General features: G+C 37.7%; 1 pseudogene; it reads left to right on the top strand.

Annotated features, from left to right (window-relative positions):
• Window positions 1-3,292: 3,292 nt before the first annotated feature.
• On the top strand, window positions 3,293-7,526 carry LOC109055490 (annotated as a pseudogene).
• Window positions 7,527-12,589: the final 5,063 nt, after the last annotated feature.

The following is a 12,589-nucleotide window of genomic DNA, read 5'->3' as shown; positions in this document are numbered from 1 at the left end:
CCCAGTCTCAAAAAAATGTGTATAAATAGTACGCCAAATAAAAATGAAAACTCGTGGTATTAATACACAAAAATGGGCTTTGCCGTGCATATAATACGCAGGTTTCGCGAACATATGATGCACATCTACCACATAACCCTAAACCTACCCATCACATATCATATGCACACCAAAGTCCATTTTTGCATATCAATACCACAAGTTTTTGTTTTTAAAGTTTGGAAACGTACAACCTGTACACAGGCCGATGAGATTTGGGATATGTTGAGAATAGATTTGTTGGGAGCTTTTGTATAACACTTTACAGGATTGGGAACAGATTGATTAATCGATGACAGAGTGATAAAGATGCTGCTGATACATGAAACTTAAATTAATAATGTGTGCTAATAATGTAACTTCTTACAACCTCTTGCATTTGTAAATATTGCAAGTCACCTTTATACAGACCTGCACTTTATACAGACTGAATGAGAAAAGAAATGGTTGTGTAAATGCAGTGAGAGCTAGCTTTGTGAGTTTTTAATGTTAAAATGAAACATTAAAAAAAGAACACCACGGATCTAATTTTAAAATTAAACATAAAAAATTAAAAAAAACAACCCTTCATAGAACCGCGTACATTGTAACATCTGGGGACACGCTGTAATGTTAGAATACAATGTTATGATCTTATAAAAGAAACTACAAGACTAATATTCAAGACAAAAATGTGTTTGAGAAAAGCGTGTATCTGTATTAAAAATAAGTCTCTCACCTCATAAAAATGAAATTTCCATAAAAATTATATAAAAAAAAAATAACTCACCCAACAAAAAAAAACTAACCATCCAAACAAATGTTATACAATTCACACGTTTTTCAGTTCAAAATGTGGAGGCCTGCGCTGTATATAAGATCATATATAAAGAGCATTTAGACCACATACATTTTATGTTACATTACAACATTAACATTTAATCTCAAGGGAAATTTTGTCACTGACAATTAATTACACATTTTAAATAGCAAATTCTGGTCATCAGAACACATTAAATGAACCTCCAATTTGATGGTAATGAAAGTACAGCACAGGTGCATCTGCAAGATGTCTGTTAAAGATCGCTTCATCTGGAAAGCATCTGCTGTGTACAAACATCTGATAGATGTCAGTTTTACATCTTAAAGACATGATACTTATGACGATTTCAAGTTTTCCTTTCTCTTTGGAGTGTTACAAGCTATTTGCGCATGGATAAGATCCCTGAAGTTGCAAAGACTAAAGTCCAAACCCAATGAGATATTCTTTAACAAAGTTAAGACTCTGCAATGCCCCGCTAAAACGGCTCATTCAAAACACACCCCCACATGTCTATATCACGATGTGGAAATATTTGCATAATGCTGCCCAAAGCCCCGTTCACATGTCGCCAGGGGCTGGCGATGAGGTTGCTAGTGGACGTTCTCAATACTGGTTGCCTTGTCAGCGAATCAGGTTTTTTGCTGCTAAGTTCAAATATTTTGGAGGCAAAAGACTAAATATAATCTAAATCTAAATTAAACCTGTACATACAAACAAAAAATTAATGAGAAACAAGTCCTACTTTCTTCCTTGTGTATGTTTATCTATGGCTGAGAGGAGAATAATCACATGAGCTCTACCATCTTCTTTCCTACTGGCTGTCATTCCCGAAAGTCGCTCTTCATTTGCACAAAGTTGAAGGATTCTGAACTTTGTCGCGTCACTGGACACACCCCACCTGGTCGCCAGTTGCCAGCTCTCCATTGAAATGAATCAAACTATCTCTCATTGAATCGGAGAGAATGGGTCGCTTTTCTCCTGCTAGCAATGTTCATGCAAAGAAAGGCGGCGTGGTTTCAGTACCGCAGTCAGGGAGATGCTGCGTTTGTCTAGGCAAAAGCAAAAGCACTTTTATTTTGCCTTCCGAAAGTAGATGCATTAGGAATCTTTAAGATTACTTCCAACAGAACAGGAACGCATTTTATAGACGACCGTTTCGTGAACCTAGGAGAGGAGGTAGTTCTGACTTTGCTACGACAATCTAGCGCTTCTGAAATCCAGCTACTGTAAGTATGTTTTGTATTTTGCTATTGACTGTTCAAAATCGGAGTTTTGCGTGTCGCGTGTGTGTGTGTGTGTGTGTGTGTGAAGACAGAGAGAGAGAGAGAGACACAGTGGGTCACAACAGTATCAGCTGTCTTAACCGTCCGTGGCAAACACATACGAGCTTCATCACTGTGTCTGTCACACCTCTGTTCCACTTTCAGGCTTGCTGATCGTGCTAAAGACATGTCTTTACATTTATTTTGAGTGATGAAGCTCGCGATTATGGAAAGAGGCATTACTTTCCAACGAGTGCTGCGGTGTACAATCACAATGCACTGGGTCAGTTGGCCAATCAGAGCAGACTGCTCTTGTTTTAAAGCATGTCAACATATTCTGTTACACCAGCTACACAAATAATGTCATATATGACCCCTTTAAAGACATCTTCTAAATGTCTATTTGACATCTGATAGGAAACATCATATAGAGGTATTGTAGATGAGCAAACACCCTAAAAAATACGTCTAGCAGACGTCAAATAGATGTCTCTGTGATGTACGTGGGCTGTCAGATCCATGACTTTGCAGTTATGTTGCCAATAAGTTATAAAATTACTAAAGTATTATGAATGTAATACATACAGTAGCTGGGCCGTTGGTTTTCTTATGACCATAAGAGTTTGTACTGACAACGTTTTGAGTTGGTAATTTGGTGGTGATGTAATCATGGGCATACAACGTCCTAGTAACGTCCAATTATTAAATCATGAAAAAACCAAAACATACCAACAGATTATGTATTTGGTACGTCATGTGTTAGCTGGGAAAACCCTAAATCACATAATTTTCCTCCTCAAGGGCCGATGTGACCGCTGCTGAAATAATGTTCTTAGTAATGAAAATGAAGCCACGTAAGGCACCTTTTGGCTCACGAGAGGTCGTGGAGCTTCAGGAGGACAGGGCTTTAATTGGCCTTGGATGGTGCAAGAACTTGTCTCAATTTATTTATACAGTGAAGACTATATCTGGTGTTATTTTACGTTTGATTACTTCATTCAATTTCTGCAGAGCTACCTGTTAACAGAAATTATCAAGTGTGTCTGGAAAAAAAAAGTTACTGAATGATGAGGTCAAAGTGTGTGTAAAATTTTCCTCCCTAAACATCCGTATTGAAACTGTTTATATAGGCCTGCAGCTTCCCTCAGTAACCACTTCTTCCTGTCGATGTGGACATGTGGTGAAGAGTGTTTTTAAAGAGTGTTTTCAGCGCACTGACAGCTACGCTTATTTGAGAGTCAAAGGCATGAATTTTCATCCATAATGAAGTTCATCATTTTCTTCATCTACCTACCTTTTGTTTACTCAGGTAAGATTCATTTCATAACATAATTTAAAGGATGAATTATCTGTTAGCTAACCAAGTTAATCCAAATTTAGGCTCTCATGAATATAGCCACAGAAGCTGGCATGGCATTTAAAAAGAAAGAGATTTTTCTGTCAGCAAGGCCTTCAGCTACTTCCCTTTAGTTTTATTAATATGTTGAATAAGCATTTATTTTAGTGCTTCAGCGTAAACTAATTTTTTTTTTTTTTTTGCCTTTTTGTTAAGTTTCAATGAATATTTTTATTATATTTATTTATTATACTTATTGTTAATTTTGTTTTATTTCAGCTTTATTTTAATTAACAGAAATGTTTTTAATAGTTTTAGCAATTGATAATATCTCTGGTTGAACTGACAGAAAATCGTGTGGTGTTTTCTAATTCTCTCAAATATAAAACAATTTATTATTATAATTTTCTACCTTTTCATATTTTTTTTTGTATTTTTTATTTATTTATTTATTTTTTTGTCCTAAAGTATATGAATGATTAAAGTTTTGAACATTTGAATGCAAATTAACCCGTTAACATAGATCCATAGATTCATGAACGCTTTGAAATACAGACCCAAGGTTGGGCTTTTTAAAGAAGACAAACACTGCAGATTATAAACACGTGAAAAATGAACATGTAAAAAATTTCTAGAAGTTTTAGTAAAGCCATTGTACTGAACTTATTTTATATGAAATTTGTTTTACAAAATAATTTGAACTCTAAAATTGCTATAAAAATATACCTGTATATCTAACCAGTTGATGATCCAAATTTGAAGTTGATATCACAAAAATTGAGCCTGCAAAAGGTTTTAAAGTACAGTTTATAATATAACACAATGTTTTCACACGATGAGTTTTAAATTTAAACCTTTCCAGTGATGCCTAACTTATGATGAAACTGCAAAAGTATTGATGAACTGAAAAGAAGAAGCTGAAACATGCAAACAGTAATTTTAATGTGGTGTTTAATCATGTTTGAGAGCTTTATGTCGTCTTGTTGTTTGTTCAGAGTGGCACATCTTCCCCACACTTTACACTGAAATAAATGGAGAGATGATTGCAGTTTTCCCAGAGTTTTCTTCTGTAACTACACTGGATGGACAGCAGATTGATTATTATGACAGTGAGATAAAGAAGCTGATTCCCAAACAGGACTGGATGAAGAAGTTTGCCACTGGAGACAGATGGAAAGATTACACTGAGATCAGAGAACGAGTGCAGCAGATCAACAAACTCAACATTCCTGCTATAATGCAGCGATTCAATCAGCCACATGGTGAGATGCAATACTTTATACTACAGTTTTAAACGTCAAGAATTACCATATACAATAAAAATACAAGTAAGTCCTCTCTTTCTTTTCCTCAGGTGTTCATACATATCAGAGGATGTATGGATGTGATTGGGATGATGAGACTGGAAAATTACATGGGTTTGATCAGCAAGGTTATCACACCTGTAGCACATATTTGAAAAATATAATATAAACATAGCCTGACACACTTTTTCCAAAGGGAGTAATCACAATGATGGAGTGGAAAAATGACAGAAAACTACTTATACAAAAATACTACCAATATGAATGTGTTGACTGGTTAAAACATCTCTTAACATTAAGGAAAGCGAGTGAGAAAAGAGGAAGCTTTCAGAAAGAAAAGAAAGAAATTCACTTTGTTCAACAAGTAGATTATTTTGATTAGGGTAATTGGGGAAAACAAAAGTAAATGTGTCCAGAAAAGTTAGCTCAGTTTTAGTGACAATGACATACCAAGGATCAAAAATGTACATAGTTTTTCATGTTATTAAATTTTTAACAAAAATGTAATTTGTACGAAGGTAAAATGCCCTCATTTATAGCAAAAATAAAAAATATTCATAACATATTCTTAGCTGATGTTATATTTAAATTTAAATTAAAAATAATTATAGCCTATTTGAAAAATATTGTTACCTGATGCTAAGTTGACGTTATTTTTAAATATAAAGTCCAAATATTTTTATTCAACCAACTAGTTATAATACATTTGATGGAAAAACAAAGGAATTGATATTGAGAAAAGAGAACTGAAGAGAAATGAAGCTACGCCCCTTGAGTGCGTTTTACCCCACACACTCGGTTTGAGGGGAAAAAGGAAAAGATGTAATTCTAAAAATATAATTATATTTTTCTTAAATAACACATACTCTGTATCTAAAGGCCTTTCTATTCTCATATCATATATAAATGTGATGTTCTACAAAACAAGCTTTAAAACACTTTTCTTCTTACTGCTGAAAATTAGATCACTTCTTGTGAAATCCATTTTCTCTCAGGTTTATCACAAGTGTAAGCTTCATGGTGAATCCTTCTACATCACTCTTGTCAACACAGTCCATAGTTACAACAAAAGTCTATCTTGACTTTATCTAGTGGTTATTTTGTTAAAAAAACAGTAGGGAGGCGTTTCCCCCCACTCTACCCTATAATAAATGAGTTGTTGTTTTTCTTTTATTCCTCATGGATTGCCTCATTAACCCTCTGGTGCCATTCAGTTAATTTTGACTGAAAAATGTTATGTTTTCAAAAAAAAATTTGTAAAAAAAATAATTGTAGCTTCATGAGAAAACTGCATTTTTAAGGCCTGGAATGGAAAAAAAGCATAAATTATTGAATAAATATTAATCACTACCATAAAATTCTCTCAAAATAAAATATATTATTGAACAAAAATATATTGCTTTTTCTCAGAAAAATCAGTTACATTTCAGGTGTGACTTTTGAACTCAAAACCACAAGTGTGACTCCCATTTGAGGAGCACTGAAGGGTTAAAACTAAATGTTGCTGTGTTTAAGTTTATGTTAATCTATTGCATAAATTCGAAGTATTAAGTATTTTCATCATTTTATTTTCTCAATCTTTTGTAGCTCCTGAAGTGTCTCTGTTACATAAGGACCCCTTCTCTCCGGTAGTGTGTCATGCCACAGGTTTCTACCCATCAGCAGTGACTATCACCCGGTTAAGAAATGGAGAAGATCATGATGAGGAAGTGGATCTTGGAGAGCTACTACAAAATGAGGATGGGACCTTCCAGAAGACATCTATCCTCCGTGTTCCTCCAGACGAGTGGAAGAAGGACCAGTATGTTTGTGTGGTGGAGCACAAGACAGGGACCATCCAGAAGATTCTGAGAGAGAACGAGATCAAGAGTAACGACAGTGAGTTATTAAAAGTGTGGTATAATGTAAAGTTATTCTGACATACTGTACAATAAAAGTGACTAAGTTTGTGAAGCTTGGAACAAGAAAAGAATAAGAATTATTTAATTTGTCAACATGACTTATGCACGGTATTTCAAGTCTTGTCAAGTCAAATTTTTGTTTTGTCTGAGAAACAGACCGAAATCATTCATTGCATTTACTTTTTTCAGACCTATATTGCTGTTTCTGTATGTTATTATATGTCTTTTTAAATATATTTTTTGTATTTTTAAGGACTTACAAAAGCATACCTCAAAAAAATATTTCTGTCTGTGGCGGGAGTTTCCCTATTCCTGTATATTTATCTTTCAATCCAAAATATACAAGTAAGTACTTTAACAGTTTTTCTGTGAACAGCTTCAATAGCTGCAGGATGATGGGAATGTCCTTAGAATTTCCAAAGCAGAATTAAATATCTCAATGAATATGTATGAAATTACTTTGCAGTCATGAAGTATGAGCCGGCAGTCGGTCCGAAAGAAAGGCAGACCAAAATCTTTGAAGAGTTTCCTCCATTCATCTGTATGAGCCCCAGATTCCAGTCCAGTTGGGAAACTTCAGGACCAAAACATGTTTCAGTGTTAAATAATATCCACAAAGACGTCATACACCTGCATCAGTTGTAGTTTTGGCTCACTTGGTGACTCCAGCGAGATACGACATGAAGAAATAAGAAGAAACATTTTCTTACATACAGTTTGTGTGACGTTGTGTCTGACCAACACTGGATATGAAGGTACCAGATATTGTCTGTATATGAAACTCAGATGTGTTAGCGGGTGTGATCTTGTCTTTCCATGTGTAAATATTTCAAAAGAAAATGTCCTGCAAAGAGTGCTGGGTAAACTCCTTAAAAATCATAGTCAAAAAAATATAATACAATCTAACTACATCAGAAAACATTCAAACATTATTTGTTTATAGATTTGGGATTAATCGAAATGTGATCAATTTTATAAAGAGAAAAAACTGTATGACCATTAACTGACATCAGAGAACATGCAAATGGAATGTTAAATTATTGAAATATTAACTTCAAGTAAGTATTTTTGGTTTGACTGATAAAAAGCATCACATCCTGCATCACATGAGCACAAAATTTAAGAAGAGAGAGAAAAAAAGAGAATTAGGGAGAATTTATAAATTATTAATAATTTACTGCCATTGTGTGATTAATTTGTAATCATGTAATTCAGAAAAAGTAATTGTAATCATTTTAATCTAATTACGTTATTAAGATAACATGTAATCAGTTACTATCCAGTACTGCCTGTAAATATAGAGTTACATGTTTTTTTTCTAACTGTAAGTTCTTTAATTTCTGTTTGATGGGTTGCTTTTGTAAACTTACATTTCAGTTTCAAGAAAACTGTTGTAAGAAAACCATATACAGCTGAAAAAATAAACATAAAATATTGTATGTGCAACATCAGCTAAATGTATAAATGTTAACTGTTTTGTAAGGTGAAATTGTTGATGAAGTGTTTAAGTTTTGTCTTTTGACAGGCGCTGTGATGTCCACATCAGTACAGTATATCTTGAGTTCCCAGAATGCATCATGACATGAATATATTATGTAGATTTCTTTTTGTGAGTTTATTCTAATACTACTATATGCTAGTATTATTTCTTGTTGATGTTGTCAGGTAAATTGTTGCATTTGTCTATACAGGTGTATGTATATATATATATTCTCCTATATATATATATACACCAAAATAATAAACAACAGTGCTCTCCTAAAAAACATTCTACCCTCATAAACCGCAAACCCCTCCACCAGTTGCGGTCGCTCCTGAGTTTTCCTTGTTCATTCTTGTAAATGTGTACGTTCCTCCGGACATATGTGTGAGTGCAGTGCAACAAAAAAATGAAAAAACAAACAACCTAAAAAAACCCTTGTAATAATAACAAATCAAATCTTAAAAAAGAAAATCCAAAAAACAAACAGCAAAAAAAAAGACACGCCAGAGAAAGTAACAGCAATAGACAACAATATACTGGATAACTGTTACACCACAATAAAGAATGCACATCGCTCTGTCCCACGGGCAACTTTGGGCCTCTCTGGTTACTGTTTAGTTCATCTTATAGGCAGAAGCTGAAATCAGCTAAACCTGTAATAAGGACTGTAAAGAGATGGACTAATGAAGCAGAGCGGGATTTGCAAGCCTGTTTCAACTGCACTGACTTAAGTGTTTTTGAAGCTGCAGCCACCGATCTGGGGTGTGTTTCTGAAAAGCATCGTCAGATAACTAAGTGAACTCTATTGGTAATGACGGAACTTGTGACCATAGTTGCTTTTGGGAAACGAGCTCACAGAGACTATAACTTCATATATCAGTTTCTGAGAGGATATGTGCTACATACCCAAAGCACGCATACATGAAACCGCTTCTCAGACAGCTCGCGACTACTGAACTGAGTTCTTTTTCATGGCATATTGCACGTAAAGTTTCTAATATCCACAAAATTGTCAAAACGCCCATCATGGTCAGTATTCACACAAAGCAGTCGGTTAGGTCTTAAATGAGTGTAATCAGTTGAGAAGAAAACCGCTGGTGTAACAGTATATTAGATCTGTGCATTAGGTCTTAAAGTGACAGCAGCCTAATGAACCTGCTGCTGACTGTGTCGTTAATGTTAATCACAGAGCAACAAAAGACAAAGAGCAAGTCACTCACTACTCTTAACTTCTTGCAACTTTAACTGTAAGGACTTATATAAGTATTTATTTATAAAGTGAAGACTATCCAGTCTTATTTTATGTTTGATTTATTGATTTTACTTCATTCAGTTTCTGCAGTATTTTTGTACCTGAATATTAGTGTTAGATCTACCTGTCAGTAGAATGTCTAAAGTGGGGTATCAAAATAAAGTGTTAACAGAAATGTCTGTCTGGCAAAAAAAATGCTTACTGAATAAAGCGGTCAACTTGTGAGTAAAATTTTCCTCCTTAAACATCCGTATTGAAACTGTTTATATAGGCCTTCAGCTTCCCTCAGTAACCACTTCTTCCTGTGGAGGTGGTGAAGTTTTTGAAAGGTGTTTGCAGCGCTCTTTGACAGCTACGCTTATTTGAGAGTCAAATGCATGGAGCTCAACACGCTCAAAACAGTGGAGATGATAGTGGACTTCAGGAGGAACCCCCCTGCACTCCCCCACTCACAATCATGAACAGCACTGTGGCTGCAGTAGAGTTATTTAGGTTCCTGGGCACCACCATCTCTCAGGACCTGAAGTGGGACAATCACATTGACTCTGAACTGATATTGCTAAAAAGAGGCTGTATTTCCTTCGCCAGCTAAGAAAGTTCAACCTCACACAGTACCACCCCACAAACTTCTACTCCACCATCTTTTAACTAACCTGTCCACATATCACTAAATCACATCTGTGTTCACTAACATATCCCTTCACACTGGTGTTTTTCCCTCAACATTTAGACAGGCTCGTATAACTCCACTACTTAAGAAACCCACCCTCAACCCTACTCTTTTAGAGAACTACAGACCAGTTTCCCTTCTTCCTTTCATTGCAAAAACACTTGAACGAGCTGTGTTCAACCAAGTGTTGCAGGTCAGAGCGGACCACCAATTTAACGGGTCTCGCTCCTCCCTCTAACTTCCACCTCGAGGAGGTCCCACAACACCCCAATGAACGAACAGACAGCCAAGATTAAAATTTAACAATTTTATTTATTTAAAAGTTTGGGGAAAGGGGAGGGGAAACTTTAAAACTACTAATGACTTCAAGACCCAAGGCTGAGCTGTTAGCATGCAGGGGTTCTAGCTCCCAGGTAAGTACAGTGTTCAATACACAGGTGGGTATTCACAGGGCTGGGCTGTTAGCGTGCAGGGGTTTCTAGCTTCAGGTAAGTAGAGAGTCCAATACACAAGTGGGTATTCGCAGGGCTGGGGCTGTTAGTGTGCAGGGGTTCTAGCTCACAGGTAAGTACAGAATTCAATACACAGGTGGGTATTCACAGGGGCGGGCTGGTTAGCGTGCAGGGGTTCTAGCTCCCAGGTAAGTACAGCGTTCCAATACACAGGTGGGTATTCACAGGGCTGGGTGTTAGCGTGCAGGGGTTCTAGCTCTCAAGTGAATACAGAGTTCAATACACAGGTGAGTATTCGCAGGGCTGGGCTGTTAGCGTGCAGGGGTTCTAGCTCTCAAGTGAATACAGAATTCAATACACAGGTGAGCATTCACAGGGCTGGGCTGTTAACTGGCTACTCACCACTGAAGATATTCAGAGGTCGGTATTCCAAGCAGATACGGGTTTGGTGGAGGACTGACGGCTGGTGGGTCCTTACAGGTGAGACTGCAAACAATACTGGGCTTCCCGCCCAGCTTGGCAAGGGGGCACACGGGGAGGATCGGCTGTTGTCCTTCGCTTCCCTCGTCAAAGAGACAGCACAGACGACACGCACAAGGCCGGTGGTTGCTGACAAGGCCAATCACACAACGTCACGTGGATGAAAGGGTAAGGCTTTGATTTAAAAGCTTACAGAGATCGCTGTGTGGGCGACGTCATCCAACCTCCTCCAGAGGTGCCTCCAACACGTCCAAGCTCCAGCTTATTAAGGTAAAGACTGTGGTTGCCACCAATACACTGCTCCTCTCTGTCAGTCCTCTTCCTACGACCGGGGACACAACACCACGGACAAACACCACCACACACACAAAGGCACTACAATTCTTCTCGTGTGTACACTTCAATATAGCAGCACTCACGCACTCCACACACTCAGTAAGAAGTTGAAAAAAAGATCCGTGGTGTATTCCCGTTTCGGGCTCAGAGTCCTGGCGGGGCGTGTCAGATGGCTTACGAAGGCAGGCAGGCGGCAGACCACAGCAGGCGTATATATCGTACACCGGAGTCTCTCCGTCTTTCCCAGCGATCTCTCCAACGCAAGGCACTACTATCAACAACTGAGTAAACACACAAGCAATGAGGATTATTAGATCAACACAAGAGGGGGGGGGAATTACCCACTGCTACGGAGAGAAATATTGCCAGTCGGAACCCTTTCTTAAAGGCAGTTAGTCTCCCTCCACATACATCATCCACTCTCACACAATATACAAGAATGTTCATAAAGTCTTACACCCACCAGTACACAGTGTTGTCCTCTCCCATACGAATTCAATGACTCCTTCACTCAGGGACCTTCCAAAACATAGGATCGCTCCGTCAACGCAATCCACAATAAGATGTAAACACAACATACAAAAGGTTGATCACTTAACTTACTACGCACTTCCAATCTCCCCTTTCCTTGGATTCTCCGTTGCAGCCCGTAAATCACAACATCCACGCCACACCAGCCACTTCCGTTTCGTGTGGAACAACAGCGGAACAGACTACCACCTTCCTGTTCATAAACCAGCCCCTTTTATATCTCTGCTTCCTTCCCGATCCTCCAATCGGTATCCGACATGTCCTCTTCCCACACCTTGACGTGTATCTTGGATAATTTCCCCGCCTTGGGCAAACCGGAACAGAACCTCGTGTTTCACTTAAATTAGTCCGGGCGGAAATATTTCCCACACTTCAGTTCCGCCCGGAAAAGAAAAGTTCCGCTCGGATTAGTCACCCGGTGACACAAGTCTCTGCCTTTCTCACACAGAACAACCTCCTTGACAGCAACCAATCTGGCTTCAGAAGTGGACATTCAACTGAGACTCCCTTGCTATCAGTTATTGAAGCCCTAAGACTGGCAAGAGCGGAATCCAAATCTTCAATACTTATCTTGCTTGATCTGTCCGCTGCTTTTGACACGGTTAACCACCAGATCTTCCTGTCAACCCTACTGGCAAAGAGCATCTCAGGAACCGCACTCCAGTGGTTTGAGTATTATCTCTCAGATAGGTCCTTCAAAGTATCTTGGAGAGGTGAGGTGTCCAAGTCGCAACATCTAAC

The sequence above is a fragment of the Cyprinus carpio genome, chromosome A22, assembly GCF_018340385.1.
Source record: "Cyprinus carpio isolate SPL01 chromosome A22, ASM1834038v1, whole genome shotgun sequence".
NCBI lineage: Eukaryota > Metazoa > Chordata > Actinopteri > Cypriniformes > Cyprinidae > Cyprinus > Cyprinus carpio.
This window is presented reverse-complemented; position numbering and strand designations above follow the sequence as displayed.